Source organism: Ixodes scapularis, unplaced genomic scaffold, assembly GCF_016920785.2.
Source record: "Ixodes scapularis isolate PalLabHiFi unplaced genomic scaffold, ASM1692078v2 PGA_scaffold11__112_contigs__length_91849675, whole genome shotgun sequence".
Lineage (NCBI taxonomy): Eukaryota > Metazoa > Arthropoda > Arachnida > Ixodida > Ixodidae > Ixodes > Ixodes scapularis.
The window spans coordinates 51082538-51109905 of NW_024609837.1; the positions used below are offsets into that span (position 1 = coordinate 51082538).

At 49.6% G+C, this 27368-nt stretch overlaps 1 protein-coding gene across 1 annotated transcript in view; it reads right to left on the reverse strand.

Moving 5' to 3' along the window:
• The window catches only part of LOC8027320, a 599914-nt gene that overhangs the window by 396882 nt on the left and 175664 nt on the right, over nucleotides 1–27368 (reverse strand). The gene's annotated exons all lie outside the window — the stretch shown is intronic.

The window sequence follows — 27368 nt, forward strand, 5'->3', positions numbered from 1 at the left end:
TGAAAATTGAAGCGGAAGCGCCCGCTTCGCGCCCGCCTCAATTTTCACGATTTGTCGGAGTCGTGCGTTTTGTAGTGTCCTGTTTGGACACCCCTTCAGGCGGCGTGTATAGAATACTTTATCTTGAACATCACGGGGCTACCGCCTCTATCTTCGTCGGGGTCCTGGAGCCTCTAAGGATTATGCCTTTGGATGCGACCGACACGGAAACCCTGATTGTCGGGAGAACAAACGTTTCGAGGTTAGAGTTTAAGTCGCAAGCCCCCTCTGTCTCTCCAAGCTCCCCTCCTCGTCCTTCTAAAGGGGTGTCCAAACAGGACACTACAAAACGCACGACTCCGACAAATCGCGAAAGTTTAAGCGGACGCGCCCGCTTCGCGCCCGCTTCAATTTTCACGATTTATCGGAGTCGTTTGTTTTGTAGTGTCCTGTTTGGACACCCTTAATACAACCGTGCCACTAATCCGCGGGCACTAAAAGAGACGCCGCTGCTGCGTGGCACTCAGATTACGCGCGAGGCGGAGAGCGAATGTTTAAGTATGGATTGACGGGAAGATTGGAGACCCAAAGGAAGCCGAATCTTCGCACGTCTTCTAACTGATAATAGCCTTCTCGGTCCCTTTCTGGCTCTTTACTTGAATTCCTAAGCCACGGCGGAAAGCTGGTACTCATTCTACCTCTTTGCTGTCTGAGCTGGATGAACTTAAAACTGCTCCTGGTTTCAGAAAGCCAGAAGTGTTCGTTACTGCCATGGCTAATACATTATTCAGTTCAGACCGGAAAGTGTGCGCCGACTATTCAAGGAGACACAAGAGAATAGTGTTTTACGGACGCCATTTTCGTCAAGTCTCGGAGATAAACCTAAGTTTTCTTAAGCAAGTTCTACCGGTTGAGGACGCCCAGCGCGTAAGCCCCTGGAGATGTTCTGTGCAATAACTGCTACACAATGTTCTAGGGTCAGATTGAAGAACATAAGCTAGGACAGAAAATGTTGTCATCAAGCTCATCGTCATCCTCCCTGAAACCAGCGGACAGATCATTCGTTGACGAGGAAGCCCTGGTCCAAGGAGTGTCTGAAGCAATTGATGCTGCCGAAGTAAGTGTGACACCACTAAAACTCCCTTCTAGCGTGACCCCACGAAGTCGTACCGGCCATGTTAAGCGAAAAAAATCCGAGATAACCGCGGACTTCAAAAAAAGAAAATTGGTCGTAAACTAAGTGACGTGTACGGAGAACCTACGGGCACAGACAAAGAAGATCCATGCTCCTCGTGCTCCGACTGGGTCAGCAATTTACGAGCAGCCTACGTCAAGAGCGCGTCGCAGGAAGAACGCTACCGCCTCTTAACTCTCTTTCCATCTAACCTCAAAAAGAAAGATATCCTGAAAGCAATTCCTGAAGTGACGAAGCATGCTTTGGACCAATCAAGAAAGCTGAAAAAAAAAATGGGGGTCTGGGCGTCACCTGACCCATACCAAGGACATGCTCTCAACGAAAACGATGTCGCTCTTGCGTTGACTTACTACACATCAGATGCGAAAGACTGCTCAAGACAAAGCCCGAACAAGAAGGATGTCGTAAGGCTCTTTATTGATGGTCAGGAAGTCTTCGTCACGAAGCGATTTATGACGAGATCTATTAGGGAAACCTACAAAGAATTCAAGGCGGCCAATCCCGAGTCAAAAATGGGCCTAACAATATTTTATTCTCCTCGGCCCAAGTGGGTTAAGAAACACCCTGTACATGAAGAGTGTGTGTGTGTATGCTGCGCCAACTTCATACTCTGCCTGATATCTCTGTCAAATGCGGCGGGGAAGACCATGACCTTTGAAGACGTCCAGAAAATTTTTCTTTGTGAAAATCCTTCCCAAAACTGCTTCTTGCTGAGGTGTGAAGCCTGTTCGAACCGGAAGGACATATCCCTCAAGATGCTAGGGATGAGCGCTGAAGATGAACTGGAGTTGGCACTGTGGGAATCTGGTGGCGAGTAGGTGAAAAAACATTTGGAGGCCACTGCTTTTCTTAACGGACTCAACAAGTGGACGAAGAAATACACTCCCCACTATTATATTCGGCGCGCACAACAGAGAGCAATATGGCTTGAAAAAGCAAATGTGAAGCCACGTGTCGTAGTCCTCCACTTTGAGTTCGCCGAAAACTGGAGTATTGTGCTCCAACGTGCAGTGCAGGGATACCACTGGAAAACCAAGATGGTGACAATCTTCACCTGTGTTGCGACGACCACGAAGGGAACGCTAAGTTTCGGCGTCGTGAGTGACGATACCTGTCATGATTCTGCACACGCGCTCTTTGCGCTCACAATGATTGAAGACAGGCTCGAGGAACTCTTGCCGTTTTTTTGGAGCTAATCTATGTTTCGGACGGCGCTCCAAGCCATTTCAAAAATCGGCACCAATTACACGAATTTCAGAAGAAGTTTGTTGTCAGCAGATGGATCTGCTCGGCGTCAGGGCACGGCAAAAGCGATGGAGTGGGTGGTGTGCTGAAGCATCATGCGTCCCTGCATAACTTGAAAACAACTGAGCTGAGCTCCATCACTAACGCGCGTACGTTCGTTGAAGCTCTCGGCCAGAAAATCAACGCTTCTCTTCGCTTCTCTTCGTCGACCAAGAGGAGCGGTCCCGTTATCGGGAGCTTAAAAGGAAGGGGTGGGAGAAGGTAACCCCATCGAAATGCATCCAATCTTCTCATGTGTGGAGCAAATCAATGGGGGAAGGGGGAGGTGATGTGGTCCTAGAAAGAGTTTACCAAACCCCAGAATAGACAGAGCTAAATGGTGGGACCGTGAAAAGGCCGGACCGTTTCAACAGTGCGTTCATCCTTGTCCCCCTGTGAGTGCGCGCTGTGTGATCAGACGACGCGCCATAGACTTTGTCACTGAACTGACTGCAATTTGGACAAAACGAAAACTGGCTCAGAATCGCATCAACCTCTTGTCTCGAAATGTGCTACGTCGAAAGATGACTATCCCTATCCCAGGTGTTTATCACTGTTTTTGTGTGAGCAGCGCCGTGTAGTATTGAAAAGGTACTGCGTCGTCTATCCGTAAACCAGAGGGAATTTGGCGGTGTTCAATTCGTTTTAAAGTTTATATTTGTATTCACTTTGAGTGTATTTTATGTTAATTAGGAGTATATAAGACATTTGGTCAACACATTTTGATAGATATTATGAAATGAATATGTTTAGGCTACAACATGAAATATTACTTCCCTTCTCTGGTTACGTGTTGCATCTTGAGTTTAAAATTCCGAACTTTACATGCAATTGTCATATTTTCTTATGTCAAACAGATATGCAGTGCATATACATATGTGCGATTTAGTATCTGACGCTTAGGAAGTACGGTCTATTTTGTGCACATACGGGCTCTTTCGTAAAATAACGAGCATTTCGTGGCGTGTAAGGACGAGCATTTCGCGGCGTGTAAGGACGAGCATTTCTTGGCGTGTAACGCTTCAAATGCGTTAGTCATGCGTTTAGATTTCATTTCTATTTGCAGTGATTCATGCCAGGTTACTTAGACTTTTCCCTCGTGACTTAAGTTTGTCCGTGAGTTTAGATGTTACGTACTTCCCTGTCAATACATAAGGCGAAGCTCACACACCTTTCAAATCACCCCAGTGCCAAGTAAATAAATATTGTAAGGATAAATATTGTTACTTCACTTGCTTTTACGCTCAGATATTGTGCTAAGTACTAACATTAAATAGAAAACTTTACATTGGCCAAAATTCTGCTCAGCAAAGCGCCTGTGCGAAGTCCCGTTCAAAACGCTCATAGCACGAGATTCGAGTCTTAATAGCGGCCATACAAACGATATATTACAATTTTTGTTGATAGTTCCTGATAGACTACTATATTAACTAACTGTGAATAAAAATTGAAAAAAATAAAAAGTGGGGTTTTTTAGAAAATCGACTCCAAACTTGCTAGTTTTTCGAAATATTCGTTTTTCAGGCAGATGTAGCGCATTATATACTTGTGGCAAAATATTGAAATTATACTCAAAAGAAAGGGCATAATTGGTGCTTTACGGTGATATAAAGATCATAAAAATATGTTGATTAGGTCACACAGCACAGCTTGCTGAACTTCGTCAAATATCGTTACAGAGAGGCGGTTTGACAAATAAAAAAACATCATTAAGAATGTTATGACCTAGACGCTTAATTAGCATGAAAAAGCTTATGTCTAGAGTGTTCCCAAAAAGTTAAATTGATGTAGCGTAAAAAGTAGGGGAAAAGGATGGAGTGAAATATGGCACCTCCGATAGGCTGGAAAAACATCAATTTCCACCTTGACCGCTTCAACGGTCCATAACTTGAGAACAAAAAATCGGACGGAATAACCGTTTGCGTCTTCTTTTATTATAGGAATTGCCCCAAAACATATATTTTTTTCGTCAAAATTAAAAATTCGACCCTAAATCCGTGCCTGAGTTGAGATGAAATCACCCATATATATATATATAGGTATTCCGAAAGCAGACTATTACAAGAGCAAACTAAAAATAAAAAAAATTCCACCATTCAATGACACTAGTTAAAGAACCACAAAAAGAGCGGAAACGAGTGCAGAATGACTGCATATTTTGTTTCGTTGGCTATGAACGCAGCACGCCACCGACCAAAGCATTCCAACGCTCCCCAGTTTTGTGGAAAACGAAAACACAGCAAACAAAACAAAAAAATGAAAACCGTTTACAAATCACTGTAACGCCGAATTGGAGCGCAGCTCTTGAGGAGGAGTAGGGAAGGGTACTGAGGGGGGGGTCACGTCACCTGCGGGTAGTCACGTGACCCCGGGGGTCACGTGATCTCGGGGGAGGGAGGGTCACGCGACCTCGGGGGGGGGGGGGGGGGGGGGTCACGTGACCCCCCCCCCCCCCCACCCGGTTACGCCGACGCCGCTCAGGCTGGAAACGGGCCCCTAAGAGCTGCGCTCTAAAAGAAAAGAAAAAACTTGAGCTCAGGCTACCAGAGCCAAGCACCACCCGGCGAGCGTCTCCCGGAGCTACAGCAGTAAGATATCAGGCGCCGACGGAGAAAGAAAGGCCAAGAAAAAAAACAGTATTCTCAGAATATAAATTAAATGAAAGCCGTTTACAACTCCCTGTAACGCCAAATTAGAGCGCAGCTCTTGAAGAGGAGGAGGAGGGAAGGGTATTGAGGGGAGCGTACACCACTCCTCCCTCCTCTTCACCTCCTCCCTCCGAGCGGCGTAACCGAGAACGAACCAGCAGATCCCACGAAGGAAGCGGGAGTCAATTCACGCCTAAGTGCATTTGGGAAACACCGAAACCAAAACTTTCGCTTTTGATCCGTCTTTCCTTCGTCACTTTATTGTGTTTCTCCCTTTCATTCCCGCGCGCCCCGGAAACGGCGATCCCGCAAGATAGTTCTTTCCACAGATTACCTAGCCCCCCACCCCTCTCCCCTTTTCATCTTCGCGTGATAGCTAGCATTTTCAATCAAATTCCTTCTATCCCTAGCAAGCCCCTCTATTCTCCTCCAATTCTTTCCTTAGATCCAGTCTCTTCCAAATCACACTGATTTTCCACCTTTCTCCCTTACCTTCCTGGTCCTGACATTTCGTATTATCACCCTCCACTTTCCTTCGGACATTACGGTGTCCCGATGCTTCCCATTATCCCCCTTAGCTAATTTACGGTTCCCCATTCCCTTCATTTCCCTCTCAGCTAACAGTCCATTCCCCAATACCATTTTTTATAAGGAGCTTGTCCACCCTCCGATATTCTCTCCCCTATTACCACATCAAATGTGTACAGTTTCTCACTCCCTTTGAGGGCTGCCACTATGTTTTTGAATCCCACTCCCCCTTCTCCTCCTGTCCACACCCTACTGCCCTTTATTCTCTGCGCCTTTCATCCCTAGCAGACCCCATTTTCGTCTCTTCATCCCTAGCCAGCGCCTTCCCCATTCAACGTAGGGCCGAACCTGGCATTTCCTCCGCTATTACACCCTGAATGCACCACGATCATGTTTTATCAGATTCTACGACATTCATTTTTCCTTCCATCTCTTCCTCCTTCTTTTACGCTACATCAAAAGTAAAAAAAAAAAAAAAAAAAAAGGAAAGGAATATTTTCACGCCAAAACGCGCCGCTTCGAACAAAGAAACGAGCGGTTGAAAAATGTACAAACTGCGGCCGGAAACGTCTAGTACTTATGCAAATGCGCGCCGAAAAGAAAATATTTGTATATTCAGATTACTCGAGTAGTCGCAAAACGAGCTCACTGATTAGCGTCGAGTCCACTTCAGGCTATTGGTATGTATTTCTTTCCCTGTCCCAAAACTTACCCAAAGAGAGCGAATTCTCTTGTCAGGTTAACTGTTCAAATAAACCGACTCAATTTCTCGCAGCAACTCAACCAAACGCTAGCGAGCCTCCCGGGAGCTCTCGCAATCGAGGCTTTCGCTTGCCATGCACTCTAAAAAGAAGCCCGTGCGTGTACTTTCCCGCACAACACTCGGAGAGCCAATCACCGTAACTCACGGAGGCAACTCAGCGAATGACGATGCCGAAGCGTATGTTTAGACCAAAAAAAACGCGGTCTGAGTTGTGACATTAAGCAATGCAAGCGTGATGTTTTGCATTGCTTATAATCTCACAACTCAGACTGCGTTTTTTTTGTTTTTGTTTTTTTTAATAATATGTTTCGGCATCGTGATTCGCTGAGCTGCCTCTGTGAGTTACGGTGATTGACTCTCCGAGTGTTGCGCGGAAAAGGAGACGCACATTTTTGTTTTAGACTGTGGGTTTTATGAAAACACTGTGCTCAGTAAACGGGACATGGTAGGCGCTAATAGGCTATTCTCATTCTCAAAAATGCTCGCCATCTAGTAACTGCTGCGTCAATGACCGGAGTCCCACCGCTGTTTGGGCACACGTTCTGAGCTTGCACTGGACACGAGGACTACGTCATCGTTCGGCGTGCACTCGGCTCACCTCGTATCGAGAACGAGAGTTGCGTCATCGTTCGGCAAGGGCTCGGATCCATCACACACTCCGTGCCCAATGGATGGATGGATGGATGCTAGCGGCTGTAGCCTTTATAACAGGCGGTAGCTAGCGCCACCTAGCCTAGAAATTAAGAACAAAAGTACGATTTCTTTCCTTCGTCGATTTGCTTACCCTCTGCGATTTTTTAACTATCACCAGGCGGCATGGAATATCACCTGGATTATCCTTAGAGGATCCGGCCAAAAATAACTTAAAACATCCCTCTCCGCACGATGGATGGATCGATGGATGGATGGATGTTAATGGCTACCCTCTGTAACGGGCGGTAGCTTGCGTCACCTAGCCCAAGTTTAAAAAAGACAAACATATGATTCCTCCCACCTGCAACTGTCTCCCCCAACTATCTCCAGGCAGTTTTGGGACATTAGCAGGGTGACCTTTGGTGGATCGGGCAAAAACTAAAAGTAAAAAACAGCGTCTTTACCCCCCCCCCCCCCCCCCCCCCCCCCCGCGAGGGAATCGCCAGTTTACTCTGGTCAAACATTGGCGTTACCCCAGCACCCGACCCACTGAAGGACAGGGTTGAGACTTTGGGCCGGAGTCACGCGGGAGGCAGTTCCGATTTTCTTCTGTCTCGCCTCTCCCCAGCCGTGCTAGTCAGTTGCGCATCATTCAATCTTCTCTAGATAATTTCCATCAATCTTTTAATCGCCCCTTTGTGACTATAATCATTTTCTCTTCCGTCCTTCCATTGTCGCCAGTAAAACCCAGGGCCCCGGCCAAATCTGTTACTCCTTCAGGGAGGGCAGGGCGAAGCCCCGTGCGCTCCAAAACCAATGCCCTAGTGTCTCGCTCTTATTCTGGCAGGCGGGCACATAATGAGTCTGTCTCTTGAAATTTAGCCCTATACGTCCTGGTCCTCAATCGAAACTCCCGTTCTCGCCTGCCCCCGCACAGGAAACGGCGTACGCCAATAGGCAGTTTTCGTAGATCGCTTTCGCCGTCCCGCAGCGCTCTCCGCAACCCGCTATACGATACCCGGAACTCTACAGTCAAGGCCATCGGCGCGCAGGCGCAGTAGCGGCTTCTTCGTTGCGGACGGCTTAGCGGAGGGGGAACGCGGTCTACGAAAACTCCGTATGGTTGCTTAAAGGGGTTTCGAAAAGGGTCTACTTCGTCACAAACCGTACCGTTCCAGATGCCAACATTTCCACTGGGTATTAGATCGACTGGAATAGTACATTACCCATTCGCAACCATAAATAGCACTTTACTCCGTTTCACAATAGGGGGCGAGCAAAGCCGGAGTGATTCGGGCGAGCGCTTTGTCCTGAACGAACGCCCATGTTGATGCATGCAATTAGCGTTTTCTCTGTCTCGGTTAAAACGAGAAAAAGGAAATTCTGTTGCACATGAACAAGGGCGGTGACGTATAGGCTACACGTCAGCAGAAGCAACCGAGCGCCGCCAATCGGTTACGTCAATATCCGCTTCGGAGAAGTCAACCAATCAACTGTCGAGAATGAGCTGCGTCCATGCAGCTCAAGCGGGTCAACAATTAAGCCTCGTTAATCGCTTTTCAAATGTCCTGCAATAATGTGCTTAGGTGGGCCAGTTTGTACATTGCAAATGTCAGATGTCCGCATGCGTGTGTGCCGTCGTCCATCTTAAAAATGCTTCCGCTACAACCGTTACACGGCGCGTGGAATCGGAAACCTGAATAAAAGGATGAAACCTGTAGCTCATACGGCCAGCTGTTTGGAATATATCCGCCACGATGGCGGTTAGGCAGCAATAGCTTCCCTCACGGCGAGGAAGTAACGAATGAACGAGAGCTTCTTCGTGCCCTTGTATCGGATACTTGTAGCTGTTGGAGCAATACGAAATAACTATGAAGCGAGATAGAACTGTTCCGCTTAAAAATACTCCGGGGGTTAGACATCGTTTGTAAACGGAATACGAGAATGCTATAACTCGTGTATATGGAGCTGATGAATAGATAATGGCAACTACGAAGTTTGTTCGGAAGCTACCCGCAATAACCATAACTAAAGCGTACGTGAAACAACATTCAAAACAGGGCAAGTTCGGCTAGATGCTGCAGCGTTCCTGTTTCCTTACTGTCCTTACACCAGGTTAATATAAAACGTCACACTACGCTGTAACGAAAAAAACAAAAATCCTTGCTTTGTTCAATAACCATAGTACCATTATATTACTATCCATACTCAACGCTCACTATAAACGCACTCGCGCAGTGCCACCAGCGAACAAAAAGAAAACCGCTGAGGGTGCTGTTTGAGTGTTGACTTGTCGGCGGGCGGTGGCACCCTAAGCAAACACTTTCCCCGCCGTACCGAGATGCAAAGCGTGAAAGCCGACCTGCGGGAACCTTGCCCCGCCGCCCGCGCCATCCTATCGATAGGCACCATACGCCCGACACCAATTTTGTGCACCGCTGTTTCCTAGACGCTCCAAGGGCACTCGAACGCAAAAAGGGAAGCTTAACACAAGCGCACGCGGCAAAATGACATAAAAATGGGGGAGAACACGAAACAAAGAAAAAAAAACTCGAACAGGGACAACAACAAAACAAAAAAAGTGCGGATTTTACGGGTTTTGTTCTTCCATGTTTTTCCGTTCTAAGATAACTCCTTTTTTTTAGGCTTTTAGGCTTCCGGTTCTGTGTTTTCCGTATTCTAGGCTCGGCATCCTGTGGAAAAAGAGCAGACACAACCTTGAAGCGAAAGGATACCTCAGGCACTTTACCACCTGCGTCCATCGACGAAGTGAACGAAGAAATCGGAGCTAGAGCACCGAGAGAGGGAGAGAGAGAGAGAGAGAGAGAGAAGCGGCCCTAGATTCCCAGCCAAATAAATAATGACAGCTCCGACCTATCACGGAAGTGTAGCACGTCGATTCCGGAGGGCGAAGGGAAAAGGAGTCCGTAAAAAGAGCGAAGAGGACGGACAAGTTTCAAAGAGAAAGCGGCAGCAAGATGTCTGCGACGGAGAGCAGACGAAAAACTCGCGCGCACTCGTCGCAGTTTCGCAGTTGAATCTTCTCTGGTTGCTTCCTCGAGTTTCGTTTATATTTACGGTGCAAGGCAGGATTCTTTTCGAGTATCCCAGTGCTAGACTGCGTTCTTGTATGTGCCGTGCAGTTCCTATTGTGAGTGCTGCGCCATCTTTTTTTCTTTTTCCTTGTCTTTATATATCCACGAAATTCTTCGAAAAAGTCACCGCAGATAGGGCGGGCACGGGGCACTCAGAAAGAGCAGGGTTCATCCAAGAGAGAGCTTTGTTTGATAGTAGTATCTGTGTGTTTTTTTTTCTTCTTTTTAAGTATTGGTTTTGAACCGAGTTATTTCCTACTACGGGCTTTCAACCTCACGGCAGGCAGTTGTATTTCTTGTTGTAGCACACCAGCCCCACATTTTATGGGGGTTGTAACCCTGCTCTCTAACGGACATCGATAAAATAAAGAAACAAACAAACCGAGCCTCGGCGCGTCACCCATCACGAGGTTCGAGCTCTGTCTCCCTCTCTCTCTTTCTCTCCCCTCGCAAAAAAAAAAAAACGAGAGCTCATGTTACTCCGAGAGAACACAGCATCGCCTTTGCTTTACTCCATTTTTTGTTTTTTTCTAACCCGGCTTCGTGGATAGTAATAATCTAAACAAAACTAGGGCCGGAATAGTTTGGTTTTAGAGCCGAGCAAACAGCACACTGGCAGCTTAGGGAATAATTACACATAAAATTACACAATAATTTCGAAAGGGGCGTTCGACTGAACTTGCCTTGCTAACCCAGAAAGAAATAATCTTGAAATCATTTGAAGAAAAGTGTACCACTCTCGGTATATTTGTGGACTTTTCTAAGGCATTTGACCGCATTAATCATATCACTACTTAAAAAGCTTGAGTTTTACGGCTTTCGGGGGGTAACTCTTGACGTTGTGGCTTCATATTTAAAATTTCGTCAACAGTGTGTTGTCATCGACAATCAGCGTTCAGGTTTACAATCATTAACTGCCGGTGTTCCCCAGGGAAGTATACTGGGTCCTCTACTTTTTAATATGTATATATATATCAATGATATTGTCAAAATTAGTACGGAGGCAACTTATGTTATATATGCCGATGACACTAGTTTATTTTTTTCTGCTCAAGGTCATGAAAAGCTCGCGCAAGTCGCAAATCATACTCTTGACTCGCTTCACAAATGGAGCTCTGTACATTCACTCCCTATTAACACTTCCAAAACTAAGGCACTGCTCTTTAAACCGAAGAATTAGTCTATGGTTTTCGACTACAACCTTGTTCTTGGACCCTCCATCCTTGAAATAGTACCTAGTACTAAAACCCTAGGCTTAATTTTTCAAGAAAATCTCTCATGGGATTTTCACATTGAAGGTTTCATTCGCAACATTTCGAAAGCCGTATGCCGTCTTAACAGGTTTCGCTTCGACCTCCCAGTAAACATTAAACTCCTCTTATACAACTCTCTATTTTTTTCACATCTAAATTATTGTCATCTGATTTGGGGAACCACAACATTAACCAATATAAACAATCTTCGTGTCTCAGAAAAAGGCCATACGGAGTATGGCCTTTTTCTGTAACGCCGAATTAGAGCGCAGCTCTTGAGGAAAAGGAGGGAAGGGTACTGAAGGTGGGAGGGGGGGGGGGGGTCGCGTGACCTCGGGGAGGGGGTGGCACGTGACCGTCCCTCCACGAGGTTCCCCCGAGGTTCTCGGGGGGGGGGGGGGGGGGGGGGGGCTCGCGGTTACGCTGACGCCGATGGCGACGCCGAGGCCGCTCAAGCCCGAAACAGGCGCCTAAGAGCTGCGCTCTAAAAATAAGAAAAGGATCCTTCGAGCCAATCACCGCAAAATCGAGACAAGCGCAAAGTAGGGAACGAAAGACAGATGAAGTAATAAAAGAGGGAAAAAAAGTAAGGGATCTAACCGACCTCCCTTATTTGGAAGTCTGGCCCCAATTTAGGACCTGGAGGTTTACAAGGACAACTCGTTTCAAAGGCGGAAGCCATCTTATGTTTATCCGCTTTCTGTTCTCCCTTATTGCTCTTAGCTCGGCGTGCGTGTTTCGAAGCGCTGGTGGTGTTTGAGGGCTCGGCCATCCCCGAAGTCCCATTCCGCCCACTCCCGGCACGACACGAATCTTCCATCTTGACACTTCAAAGATTGTAAAGCGCCATCCCTCCAAACACACAACGGCAAAGGAGCGACATCAATATAAATAGAAGCGGTATTAGGAGATAGGACCAATAAGGAGTACAGTACACGAAAAGCTAAAGGCACCGAATAGGCGCAACAATGTGCGGCTGTCAAGGGAACGTTCTGGAGAGCCCTTTATTGCAGAGTACTTCCAACTGCTCGATACGTATTGTAGGAGAAGCGCAAAAGTAACTGCGAGGAGGCGACGATCGTGATGGACGTCTGCGAGCGTCTGCGCCTTTCTGCCTGCTTTTCTCCTCGCCACACGAAAACGCAGCGCATGCGCACTTGCGAGCAATCTCCGCCGGAGGCGTCCGTCTTTAAATTGGACCCTCTCTACAATCTAGGCTCTCTTGATTTTTTCCGAGTGGCGAGCGCCGTCTGGGGGGTTGTCAGCTAACTACAATTGGAGGGCCGCCCAACGTGCCTCCGCCCGTCCGAACACATTTGCATTGCGGGAGTCAAGGCCAAGAGGGTGTAGGTATGCACAGAGGCTTACTGGAGAAAAGTGCATTGTGAATTCTATTTGAATCCTTGTCAATTCAATGAGCAGTGCATTTTGGGTATAACGCTTGTAATGAACGGTGTTATGAATAGGCCCCGGACCATTTCCTAATGTCTGCATCGGGCCGTTTGTTTTCGCCGGACGCCTCCCGCGGGTTCAAGGTCATCTGACTCAGCGAGCCTGGCACCATCATCGCTTCGGAGGCACGCCTGCCCAGCGAACGCACGAGACGTGCGCCGAGATATATCCAGACTTTAACGTGTACAAGTCTGGATGTAGCCTCCGAAGAGGGAAAACAACGTCTCAGGTTTCACCGCCGAAACACCACGGCACGATCCGGGACGATGAGATCATCCGGACGCCTTCATTCAACGCGTAGACACGAAGGGTCGAAAGGCGGCACTTCACGTCTCGGCCCCGGACGGTGTTTTGACCAGCTGCGTGAATTCCAACGAGCCGGTGTTTTGGTGAGACTCTCGGCGCCGTCTAGACCGACGGTGAAGTGTTTACGGCGGCTGAGTGTGCGCAATCATGGAATGTGGGGCGGTGTTTCAACTGGACACCTTTCTGCGATTGGCCGACTACCCACCGATGTGAGGGTCCCTACCTAGGGACCTAGGGAGAACCCAGTGTTTAAAATAAGCGAACTTTGACGAGCAAATGTCTTCTCTTCTCTGGTCTTGAATCAACTGTACAAATGTAAATTAAACGTCTATCAAAAGTAACCCTGCTTCCGAGGCCCATCTTCCTGATGTCCTGGTCGGTACCTGGCTCCGGCGGAGCCCGACAACAAGGTCTACCCTGGGTTCGCTACAACTGGTTGGCAGCCGGTGGGATTGAGACCAACGACTCCTGATGAGAAGCAGCGCTGGTGGACCCGCGGATCGTGAACTTCAAAATCTGGTGAGTGCCTGCATTGCTTCTCTGTCGCCAGGTCTGTAAGATAGAAGTGTAATCTTGCAGAGGCGTTTGGGTCTGCCTTGGAAGCGGATTTTCGTAGTACTTCCAGGTAGTGAGAGAGAGGTTTTGCACCCAGATTAGTTACGGCCATGGAGTTCGAACGCTTGCTGAAATCGGAGTTACTCGGTCTATGCGATGAGCTTGGGGTAGAGACAAGTAGCTCGATGAAAAAGTCGGAAATTATTAACGCTATCAGGAATGAAGACCTGCCGGACGATGAAATTGGACGGATGTGGGCAAAATTGAAAGCGCAAAAGGAAGATGAAGCAACTCGTGCAAGTTTGGAACTCGAAAAACTTCGGCTAGAGGTTGAGTTAAGGAAAACGACGGTAGGATCTGGACATCAGGTAGCAGGACGTCATGATCTTTATGACATGACCAAGCTGATTCAGACCTACAAGGTTGAACAGGACATGGGCCTGTATCTTGTTAATTTTGAAAGGGCATGCGAAAAAGCTCGCTTCGCCCAAGATTCCTGGCCCAGGAGGTTACTGAGCGTGCTGCCTTGCGAAGCAGCCGAGGTGATTGCCAGGCTTTCTGCCGAAGACGCGGACGATTACGCGAAAGTCAAGAGCAGCTTGCTCAAAAGATATCGTCTGTCGGCAGAAGCTTTCAGGCAAAAGTTCCGAAACGCGACGAAACGGTCGGATGCCAGCTACGCAGAATTCGCGTACGAGCTCCGGTGCTACCTCATCGAGTGGATGAAGGGGGCCGACTCGTACGAAAGTAAGGAAAAGATGCTGGAAACGATCGCTTTTGAGCAGTTTTATAAGACGCTTCCCGAGTCCATGCGTACATGGGTACAAGACAAGACAGGGGTAGACTCCGTCCTCAAAGCGGCCGACCTCGCGGACGAGCACAGTTCGCGCAGGGGCGGTAAAGAGGGGACGGGGAAGCCACCTGAAATGGGGGACTCGGAGGTGAGGCGCAAAAACTGGAAGCGGCAAGAGTTTCGCCAGAAACCTGGGGAAAGTAAGTCGTCACAAAAGGAAAAGGAGGGTGCCAGCGGCAAAGAACGCGAGGATCGGGACAAGAAAAAGGCCTTTGAGGCAAAGAAACCGATCACGTGTTTTAATTGTCACGAGGCGGGACACATCGCAGCAGGGTGTCGAAAACCCAAGGTCGTTTTTGCATGCGCGAGCCAGTGCGAAGAGAACGAAGAGCTGTTGGGCCCGTACCTTTATACTTTGACGGTAAACGGCAAATCATGCCGAGTGTTGCGTGACAGTGGGGCGACCATCGATGTGGTCCACCCCGATTTCGTAACGAAGGCCCATTTCAATGGGAAGTATAGTTGGATTCGGTCAGTCATGGACGAGGGGAGCTTGTGCCTTCCCTTGGCTGATATCCTGATCTCCGGACCGTTCGGAGAGGTGCGCACTGAGGCGGCAGTTTCAGACAAACTGCCCCCCCAGTACCCTTATTTGTTTTCGAACCGAACGGAGGAAATCTTGAGAGATCAGGGCAGAAGCCTCGGGGAGAGGCTCGTTCAGGCACTGACACGGTCCAAGGCTCGAGAGCTCTCCGCCCAGCTGGTGTATGATCCACCAAAAAAGGTGCTGTCAACAGACGAGCTGCTGGGGGAAGCGAAAGTGGAGAGCTCGCGAACTCGGACCGACGAGGCAAACACAGCTGCCAGTCGGGAGACAAGCATTAGAAAAGAGAAAGAGGACGATCATGAGAATGTAACCTTGCCTGATGAAGTTCTGGTGCCTCCGTCTTCGAACAGCTTCCACAAACTCGTTACAGTAACGAGGGAAACGCTCATCAGCGAGCAGAAGGGCGACCCCAGTCTAGCTAGAATCTGGGAGACTAGCAAGGAGGGTGTAGCGAGGAAGAACGTCAGCTTTCCGGTTCAAGATGGCGTGCTCTACAGGCACTACCGAGACAGACGCGGTCGAACCTTTGACCAGCTCGTGGTACCCGAGAAGTATCGAGCGGACATGCTGCGGCTTTGTCATGGCGCAGGGTGGGTAGGCCACTTGGGCAATAAAAAAACTAAAGAACGGCTTCTTTCTGAGTTCTACTGGCCCGGGTGCTTCCGGGACGCCGAGAACCGAGTCCGGGCGTGCGATGTCTGCCAAAGGGTGGGCAAACCAAACGAGAGGTCGAAGGCGCCTTTGAGATTGGTGCCGCTAATCTCTGAGCCCTTTCAGCGCCTGGTGATAGACGTTGTCGGACCTCTCCCTACTACAAAGACAGGGTACCGCTATGTACTTACCATGCTTTGCGCGGCAACCAAGTTTCCCGAGGCGGTGCCCCTGAGGGAATTAACTTCGGTCGAGATTGTAAAGGCGCTCCTGGATGTCTTTGCGCGAGTGGGGTTTCCCCGAGAAATACAATGCGACCAGGGAACGGTGTTCACTAGTGCGCTCACCACGGGATTTCTCGAAAGATGCGGGATAAAACTAATACACAGCTCGGTCTACCATCCACAGACAAACAGCATAGAGAGATGGCACTCTGTGATGAAGCGCGTGTTGCGGGCCCTTATCTACGAGAACAAGTGCGAATGGGAGGCCTGCCTTCCTGCGATGTTGTTCGCCCTACGTTCCGTAGCTCATGACGCCACTGGCTTCAGCCCCGCTGAGCTGGTCTACGGTCGAGGCATGCGTTCGCCAATAAGGCTTTTTCGAGAGTCGTGGGAATCAAGGGGCTCCGACCCCACCGTAGTGGAGTACATTCTAGCTCTGTTAGAGAGATTCAGGAGCTCGAGAGAGATCGCTGAGACGAACATGAAGGCATCCCAGGAGAGAGCGAAACGTTACTACGATAAAAACGCTCGGTTTCGGCAGTACTCCGAGGGAGATGCAGTGTTGTTGCTACGCCCCTCGCGGGCCAACAAATTGGAGGTGCAGTGGGAAGGGCCTTTTCGGGTGGCCCAAAAGCTTTCGGATACCAACTACGCTATTGAGAGAACAGGTAAACGAAAATCCATTCAGATTTATCACTGCAACTTGATGAAGCCGTACGTGAGTAGCCCTCAGTTGGTCAACATTGCGCTGAATGGGTCCGACGAGGGGGAGCTGGAAGTTCCGCAACTCGGAGAACCTTCGGACGGGTCTGTCGGAGTTGATGAGATAATGGCGCTCGCGGTACAGCCCGACCAATTGACGGCGTCTCAGGTGGTAGACCTGAGGCAACTGTTAGGAGAGTTTGAGGGACTATTTTCAGAGATTCCGGGGAAGACCTCGGTGGTGACGCATGACATAGAGCTCACATCTGGTGTTCCAATCAGATGCCGACCTTACCGCATGGCTCCACGACAACAAGATATCCTAAGGACTGAGATCGAGCGGATGTTAAAGTTGGGAGTCATCGTCCCTTGCGAGAGCGAGTATACCTCGCCCACGATCCTCGTAGAGGCCCCCGGAAAGGACCCTCGACCCTGTGTCGATTATCGCAAACTTAACGCGATCACTAAGGACCAAGTGTACCCGATTCCCCACATCGAGGAGAGGGTGGAACGAGTAAGTGGGGCTCAGTTCGTCTCGATCCTGGACCTTGTTAGAGGGTACTGGCAGGTCCCAATGACCGAGAGGGCGAGCCAGTATGCCGCTTTTGTAGCTCCTTCTGGAACGTTTCGCCCGACTGTGTTGAGTTTCGGTCTAAAAAACGCGCCCTTTTGCTTTTCGAGATTAATGGACCGAGTGTTGAGGGGCGCTGAAACATACGCCCTCCCGTATCTAGACGACGTCGCTATCTTCTCAGCCACTTGGGAAGACCACCTCAGACACCTTAGGGATGTTTTCAGTCGATTGCATGAGACCGGACTAACTGTAAAACCCAAAAAGTGCCAGCTGGCGAAAGGGGAAGTGCGTTACCTGGGGCACGTGGTGGGCCAGGGCCGGCGTAGACCAGATGAGCTGAAAGTCGAGGCGGTAAATGAATTTCCGCAACCCGTCAAAAAAACAGGCATTCGAGCCTTCCTCGGTTTGACGGGTTATTATCAGCGCTATATTCCGCGGTATTCCGAGATGGCTAGCCCTTTAACGGATGCTCTGAGGAAGGGCGCGCCCGAGAAGGTCGCCTGGACGGAGGAAATGGAGAGGGCCTTCCGCGGGCTGAAGGCTACTTTGTGCAGCGCCCCTGTGCTGCGCACGCCAGATTATAACCGTCCCTTTATTGTACAGTGCGATGCGAGTAATCGCGGGTTAGGCGTCATTCTTTGCCAGGAGGATGACCGCGGGGAGGAACACCCCGTGCTCTACGCTAGCAGAAAGCTCAGTACCCGAGAAGAGGCGTTTAGCGCCTCCGAAAAGGAATGCGCGTGCCTGATTTGGGCGACCCAAAAGCTATCCTGCTACCTGTATGGAGCCCCGTTCGTCTTCGTTACGGATCACTGCCCGCTGACTTGGCTGACTCAGATGTCATCCAAAAATGCTCGGCTTCTGCGGTGGAGCCTTGCTCTGCAGCAGCTGAATTTCACTGTAAAATACAAGAAAGGAACGGCTAACGGAAATGTAGATGGCCTGAGTAGGTCTTTTTAGACTCGTGTTGCTTGATTTTCCTATGCATTTAACAGGTTACTATTTTTACGTGTAGGCGAATAATGTTTGTTTGTTGTACGCATATTGTTTAAATCTGGCTATATTGTAAGGTGCGTCAAGAATGGAACCGACTTTAGTTTTGTGTTGAGGCTTCATGGCATACTTTAGGGTGATTTTAGCAGGAATTTTTAGCAGGAATATGGAAAACATAGGAAGGCGTGGCGGCTTCGGAGGCAGTGTGGACACTTGCTGGTTTTGTTTGTTTCGGCCGGGGACTACTATGTGTGAAGCTTCTTCTTGCCGCTTGAATGTTGATCTCTTCAGGCGTGAAGCGGTTACTCCTCCCCTTCAGAGATCTTCCCGTGCGTGGAGGAGCTGTAATGAACGGTGTTATGAATAGGCCCCGGACCATTTCCTAATGTCTGCATCGGGCCGTTTGTTTTCGCCGGACGCCTCCCGCGGGTTCAAGGTCATCTGACTCAGCGAGCCTGGCACCATCATCGCTTCGGAGGCACGCCTGCCCAGCGAACGCACGAGACGTGCGCCGAGATATATCCAGACTTTAACGTGTACAAGTCTGGATGTAGCCTCCGAAGAGGGAAAACAACGTCTCAGGTTTCACCGCCGAAACACCACGGCACGATCCGGGACGATGAGATCATCCGGACGCCTTCATTCAACGCGTAGACACGAAGGGTCGAAAGGCGGCACTTCACGTCTCGGCCCCGGACGGTGTTTTGACCAGCTGCGTGAATTCCAACGAGCCGGTGTTTTGGTGAGACTCTCGACGCCGTCTAGACCGACGGTGAAGTGTTTACGGCGGCTGAGTGTGCGCAATCATGGAATGTGGGGCGGTGTTTCAACTGGACACCTTTCTGCGATTGGCCGACTACCCACCGATGTGGGGGTCCCTACCTAGGGACCTAGGGAGAACCCAGTGTTTAAAATAAGCGAACTTTGACGAGCAAATGTCTTCTCTTCTCTGGTCTTGAATCAACTGTACAAATGTAAATTAAACGTCTATCAAAAGTAACCCTGCTTCCGAGGCCCATCTTCCTGATGTCCTGGTCGGTACCTGGCTCCGGCGGAGCCCGACAACAAGGTCTACCCTGGGTTCGCTACACGCTTCATAATCCCATGACGTGGGACTGTTATTCTATATAGTTCCTGGTCAAGACATTGTCTCGTGTAGTTGTTGCTATGTTTCGATGACGCCTTTCTTTTTCTCTCTCTTTTTCTACATGCACTGAATTTTATATGCATTAGTCCTCTATTTGATTCCACCTGATATAGTGCAAGAAAGTGTGAAATAAACTAAATAAAAATTAACACTTTCTCAGTTTTAGAAGATAGTTTTTCTTGGCTTAGAAAGGCGGGAGCAATCATGTTTGTCTTTTGGGACTTAGGATAGGTGGCAAAAACTACCGCCCCTTACGAAGGGTATAGCCCTTAACATCTATCCAACATCCATCCATCCGTAGGCCGCGGTCACAGTGCTATCACAGCATAGAGTGGGCAGACACGTTCTTAGGCGTGTTCCTTCCTTGGATGACGATGGTGTCACGTCGGTTACTGAAAAACGGTCTGCAAGACATGGTCCAAGCATACAATGCGCATGAAGCAAACATGCTCCAAACATGCTTGAGGCATGTCCGATGCAATTCTGTCATCACGTCCGCGGCAAACACCGTCTCTTCTGTATCATGCATGACCAGTGCGACTGGAGAACATGGCGGACACTCCCCGCCATGGGAATAAACCAGCCTCTCGCGTGACACCACGGGGACCGGACCGAGACACCGGAATCGCAACCCAAGCGGGACTGCATCCGTGTACGGTAAACGGGAGGAAGGATTACAGCCGGAGTACACGCGCTTTATTCCCGCAGGACCGGCGGAAGGGATATTACGTGCAAGAGACGGCGGCAACATCGGGGCTCCGGAGATAAGCGGACAAGCGAGGACCACGACGCCGTTATCGGACCTCGGCCAGGGGGCTGGAAGCCGACGCCGTGCCGACTTCTAAAGCCCTTGACCCTCAAATCTTCAGAGCAAGGTTCGCGTACAGAGGGTTTCTTCGTCTTAGGAACCAGCTCATTTGGCACACCTCACAAAATTAGAACTGCAAACGTTCCAATATGAGTTGATGGCCTAGTTGGTTAAGCTTCTCAAAAACAGTGTGAAAGACAAGGACAAGATGAAGATTAGATAGGACACGCGATTGTCCTGTCCATTCTTCTGTTGAATTGTCCGTGTCTTTCCCGCGGTTTCTGAAAGGCAACCGTAACCCCGCGGAAAATACGACCCGGCCTTATTCTTTCCGCTTCTACGGTCTCCGCAAGCTCCATTAATTCTCAATAAGTCAAATAGTCCGAAGTATGGGACCTCAATTTCGGAGTCCATTTCTAGTTTGGACCACAATTCTCTCAAAAAAGGTACGCCAAAGAAGAACGATGAAGAGTTTTATCTTATCTTGTGCGCTATGTGCATACCTGAAATAGGGCATGCAAAAGTCGCTTCGTAAAATGTCCCGCGTCAATTTTTGTATTCTTAGAAAACTCACAAATTGTGAAACGCTAAAAATAGAACTAACACGACGGCAATGTATTTCTTATGTCTTATGTCACGTTTTTCGTCGGTTTAACCTAACACGTGACCTATACATCAGATCAGTTTCCCCTCTAAATTTGTCGGGAAAGTGGCGCCACGTCACCTATAGACGAACATGCGTCCCTGACGTCACGCAGCTGCGGTGGCGCTGTCGACGGCACTGCGCATGCGCGGACGCTTCACTTCACGCAAATCCGGTTTCTGCGCACGCGCAGTCCCCACACCTGGTGTGGGGAAACGCGGGTTTGTTTGTAAACAGCGTGCCGGTCTATAGGTCAACTCCGTTTACCCGCTAAATTTAGCGGGGGAAATCGACGTCACGTGACCTATACAATCACTCAGTTCCCCCACAAAAGCGTAAGCTCGAATAAGAAGGAAACATTCGATCCTTAGCTCCATCGAAAATAGGTGTACCGATGCTCGGATAACAATAAGAAAATCTGAAAATGGTTCTTTCAATCTCGCTCTTTTCTCAGTCAAAAATAAACGAAGACTGCCGACGGACATGTCAAGTACTCCGTGAAACTGTTAACGGCGCGCGAAAAACAACCTCGGAAAGGGGTAGCTTAAGAGCATATAGTAATTGACGATGTCAACGCTCACGGATTTGCAAGCATGTAGTGGGTGCTCTCAACGGCCGGTATAAACGAGAATACGGAACGAGCTTAGAATTCTATCCCCCCCCCCCCTCCCCCACATGCTCAGAGAAAAAAAAATAAAAAAAGGAAAAAGAAAGAAAAGAAACGCCCAGCACCCTGATGAACGCCCGCGGTCGCACCAATTAAGCGGAAGCTGAGCCTCTTAACCCCCCCCCCCCCCCCCCCCCAATCTCTCTCTCTTGCCGCCACACACAAGGCTCCTCGTAATTCCTCTTTGCCAAATTGCTTTCCCTTCCCCTCTTTCCAGATTAAAGAAAGGCCAGGGGCCGATCTCTCGACAGAAAACAAGAAGGACAAACGACGAAGTTGGGCAACACAACAAGATGGCTCGGAGCGATTCGGGCGCGGACCCAACGAAATTCTCCCTATCGCCCTTCCATTCTCCTTTCTCTCAGTGGCGTTCCCACACCTCAAGTTAGCGAAGCCGTATCGCTGAACTTTCTACGTGATCTACGAGAAGCCAACGCCCGCAGTCTTGCGAAGTTGCCATTCCGGAGTTGAAATGATGTTGGAATCATTCCGCGACCCCGGAATGGAATTGGAATGGAATGGCGGCAGCACTGGGCGGAATGGAATGGAAATGGAATTAGGCGCATTTTGCCCGGAATGTATTGGGAACGAAATGGGCTCTGTTATTGTGCGAGCTTTGTCGATCTGCTCACGAATGCTTTTCCATCATTGCACTTTAGGTAACTGACGACTTGGTTGTATGAGTAGGTGATGTTCCTTCGAGAAGGAAAGTCCATCCCCAGTGAAGTAACTAAAACTGCAGAGTTGTAGGCGGATAAGGTGTCGTTCCTGGCGCCGCGACACGAGACAATGCGGCTATTGTGGCCGTGCGCGATTACAGCACCAGGCAGCCACAGCACCCGCGTTTCTTCGATGAGCGACTCCTCACTTGCCATGTTTCTCCCAAAAGTGGAGGCTGTACTTTACGGTCTTCTTGCGAAGAAAATGGGTGGCCTGAAGTTTTGCCGTCCCTTGAGAGACTCTTCCGCTCGGTCACGCGATCGATATCCGCTGTGCCAACATATCAATTTCCACCAGCGTTATAGGCGACCACCGCTCGCCTTAGTAGAATCAATGGTCTCGGGACATGTTTAGTGTATTTTTGCAGTTGTCTATGCGTTTGACGTCGGCTTTACGCTACGTTATTTGCCGACAACTTAATGCAGCAGTCAAGCGCCATTTTTCACGGTTGGGAATTAGAGAAATGGAATGAAACGGTTTTGCCATACCAGGAGTGGGAATGGGCCCAGCGTTTTAATTCCTAGGAGTTTAAAGAAGGGGAATCATCGCGAAATTTGATTTTACCGGAACAGAGTTGGACTGAAATGGGGATGCTCGTTCCGAACCACTGAATCAACACCTCCTAGACAGCTTTCAAGCCTGCGCGTCACGTGACATGACGTCACGTCCCGGAGGCCTGCACGGGCAGTGATTGGATACGAGTGCCGCGTCAGTGTTTGCGTGGGACTCGCTTCCTTCCATAGTCCCACGCAAACGCTGACACGGCACTCGCATCCAATCGGCGCCCGTATATAGCCCTCCGGGACGTGACGTCGTGTCAAGTAACGCGCAGGCTTAAAAGCTGTCTAGGACGTGTTGACTGAACGCGAGGCAACAACTGGACACGAGCTTCGGCCGAACGATGACGCGACGCTCGGGTCCAGTCTCTGCCCCGCGTTGGCCTCTCGCAGACGACGCAGACAATTCGGCAATGCAGGGTGGAAGGTGTCTTCGACTGTTTAGCCTTAATAAACATAAACATAAAAAAGTGAGGAAGAGCACGGGTGTCGCTGTCATCGCGGCGTCCCAGCAGAGAGCGAAAAATGAAGAGAGGGTCCATTTCAAACCAAGGTGATCATTCGTAATTTAGTGGCGGACGCCTCCTGCTAAGATTAGTCGCAAGTGCACACGTGCCAAGCTTTCGTGTGGGGAGGGGGAAAACAGGCGGGAAGGCGGAGATGTTGGCAGACGATTAACGTTTCAGGGACCTCCTCGTGTAGGAGGGGGGATTGGTGGCCGAGCGGGCTAGCGCACACCAACTCGAAGCATGTGGAGCGAAAGCTCGCGCTGCAGTACCCTGCGATCCTGGGTTCAATTCCAGTCCTCTGCCCGTTGCGATCTGGATGAGCGTCGTACCGGCGTGCGGTCGTGTGTATCCACTGATGCGTGGTGCACGCTAAAGGCCCCACAGGCCAGCGATTGTACCGCACTGGCTAGATTGCTCGTCCACGGCTGAGCCTCCAGACACCCGTTGAGCCTGACTCATTCCTGGTTGTATAAGCACACACACAACACAATTCCTTTGCCTCCTCGCAGCTCGCGTTGCAGACGCAGTCAACAGCTTCGGCAGCCAGGAGTTACTGGGACGTAGAGAGCCCGTAGTCCAGAGTGTGTCCAACTGCTCGATAGGAGTCGCGTAGTCTGTGGGCCATAGACCACGTGACGCCCATCGAGCAGCTGGACACTCCGTAATACGGGCTCTCTACGTGCCAACTCCTGGCTGCCGAAGCTTCCGAGGACGGTCAGTCTGGAGAGTGACCCGCAGCCCAACCGGCGGCTGCCACGTCCATCGCCACTGCTGCGACACCGCCAGGTTCGCCGTTGGCGACAACGTGACTCGTATGAAGTCATCAAAGGCAAATCCAGGGACCAGGTTTTAGGAGGCGGGAAACACAACAGTCGGGCCCGCGCTACGGGCTATCTACGCGGTGCAACAAAACGCGGAGTCGGACTAGATGGTCTCTAAAGAATTCTCTTAAGCATATAGCTTAAGAGAAAAAACAAAAACAGCGTAAAAATAAGAATTTAGATGAAGAAGCACATAAACACAACGCTGTGTTTGGGTGCTCCATCTAATCTTCCGTTTCTATTCTTTCTTTCTCTTATGGTAACTTTGATTTAGAGCATTTTTTTCTGCAGGGAAGAAAGCCGGTTCCCAGTTTCCTTTTCTTCGTACCCCCTCCCGCTCCTTTCTCCTCCTCTCCCCACGGGAGCGCCTCCAAACTACTCCCCCCAGAAAGGAGAAGAATTTCAGCTCTCAAACTCTTCGTGGTTAGTGATGACCGGATCAATTTTGAAGGTGACGTAAAGAGGTTTCTTAGATCACCTAAGTATGTCGACAGCTCACTCCGCTGCCTCTGTGCACCCTAGAAATCCCTAGATCATGACGCTACGCGGCCGATTTCTCTATAAAAAGAAGTCAGTGAAAGATCAAAACACAGCGAGGTCCTCCCCGGAGATGGGAGGAGCATGCTCCGAAACCAGGACCACTGCCAGCCACCGGCGGAACCGCGGAGTGGTATCTCGAATGCGCGTCGCTCGTTGCCCATACAGCACGCACTATACGATTCAACCGAGGGAGAGTGCGCTCGTGAGCTCGAGAGCCGACTACCGGACACATCACACCCAAAAACAACAAACAAACAAAGAAAAAAGGAACGAAGAAAACATAGTTTGTTGTTTTTGAGACGATTATCCCGGTGTTATGTTCCCTTTCTACAGTGGGACTTGCCTCTAAACGTCCAGATTAGCGACAATGTAGAGAGCCAGAAACTCTGGAGACGTAGACTTTCCTCGCCAGGCTGCGTCGTTCAGCAGGTCGGGGCGAACACGAGCGCGACAAGTAAGAAAGCGAGACGAAGAACCAGCAAAATGTTCAACACCGACCCTAACGGAGAATCCATAAATGTTCGACCCCTTTTCCCAAGAGGGGGAATCGATCCCCATTAATTAAGGCAACTTCGAGTCTTTGAACAACCAACGAGCATACACCATATGGCCCGGAAAGCCCCTCGAATTCGGGCGTCCCAGTCGCCATTGATTTCGAACAAGCTTAATTACAGGTCATCCATATGCACTGGTGTTGGTGTTGCCATCTAGAATAGTAAACTTGCGCTATTATGCAAATACTTATTATTCTCAAACAAGCCTCCCCACATATGTATAAAAATTTCAATAAGTGGCTTAACAGGGCAATAGGTATATGACAAAATGTCGCATTCTAAGCCAGTGGTTGTTTTTGAGCCAAGAAATAAAGGAATTATGATGATGATGATGACTCTTGATATATTGTTGAGACGTTGATAAAAGAGATTTAATAGAAGATAGGGGGAAAATGCGACCAGTATGAATGGCGGTACAGCATTCAAGAAGCGCCCGTGCCGAGCGCGCGCTTGGTCAAACCCCTGCCTGTCTGTCCGTGCCACTTCTTCTTCCTTACAATATCCCCCCGGTGTTGTAAGCGCCGGTCATCCGGCGCGTTTAGATTATGAGTCTTGGCGGTAATAGGGCTTCATGCGGCTGATGTGTACCACGTCGGAGGACTTGGAGCGAAGGTCGCGGTGCGGCGTAACGGGCTCGACTTCATAATTGGTTGGGGAAAGCTGTCGGATGACACGAAAAGGGCCAACAAACTGTTTGAGAAACTTCTCGCACTTGCCCGGTGCTCGCCGGGGAGACCACAAGAGGACTTCGTCACCTATGTTATAGGCAGTGGGGAGGTGGCGGTCGTCATAGCGCAGTTTTTGTTGTTGCTGGGATTTAAGGGTGCGGATGCGGGCAAGCTGACGGGCGTCTTCTGCTCTGGAGACAATCTCCTCTGCGTAGGGTTGCATGAAGTTGTCAGGTTGGTAGGGTAATATCGTGTCAAGGGGTGTTAGGGGTTCGGATGCATAGAGCAAGTAGTAGGGAGAGTGTCCCGTGGTAGATTGTCGTGCAGTATTGTATGCATAGGTTACGTAGGGGAGGATGATGTCCCAATTGTCGTGATGATCGGCTACGTACATTGAAACCATGTCAGCGATAGTATGGTTGAAGCGCTCTGTTAATCCATTTGTTTGTGGGTGGTAGGCTGTTGTAACGCTGTGAACAGTCGAAGAAAGGCGGAGGACATCTTCGAGCACGTTGGATAGAAAGGGAGTGCCTCGATCGGTGATTATGTATTGTGGAGCTCCATGGCGCAGCAGTATCGAGTGGATAAAAAAGTTTGCGACTTCGTGGGCGGTAGCGGCGGGAACGGAGGCCGTCTCGACGTAGCGTGTTAAATGGTCAATCGCAACAAGTATCCACTTGTTGTTGCGAGTGGATTGGGGAAAGGGGCCAAGGAAGTCAATTCCGATGCGTTCAAATGGGCGATGCGGTTGGGGAAGGGGTTGTAGGCAACCTGGAGGCTTTGTGGTAGGACGTTTCTTGGTCTGGCAGTGGTGGCAGGCTCGAACGTACTTGCTGATGCTGCGGGTCATGCCTGTCCAAAAGTAACTGCCTCGGATGCGAAAGTAAGTTTTAGAAAATCCAAGGTGGCCAGCTGTAGGGTCGTCATGGTTTGCTTGGATAAGATCCTTTTGTAGTCGGCGGGGAATCACTAAAAGCCATGGCCGTCCTTGTTGTGTGTCGTAGTTTCGCCTATAAAGAATGCCATCTCTGAGTTGAAAAAGACGGGCACGGCGCTGAATTTGGACAGAAGGATGCGGCAAAGCACCTTCAAGGCATTGAATAATGGGGTGCAATAAAGAATCGAACCGTTGCTCTTGTGCAATGTTGACGGAGCTCAGGACAGCAGTTGTGTCTTCGTGGGCGGAGGAGTTCGAACATTGCGACCCATGGGGAAGGGGGCATCTGGAAAGGCTGTCAGCATCAAGGTGTCGTTTTCCAGATTTGTAATGAATCGTGTAGTTATAGTCTTGGAGTTTCAGGGACCAACGTCCGAGTCTTCCTGAAGGGTCTTTTAGGGTGGCTAACCAGCATAGGGCGTGATGATCGGTTACAATAGTGAAGTGTGTGCCGTATAGGTAGGGACGGAACTTCGAGATCGCCCACACAACGGCCAAGCACTCGCGTTCAGTTATGGTATAGTTACGTTCACTTTTCGTTAATGTGCGGCTGGCGTAGGCG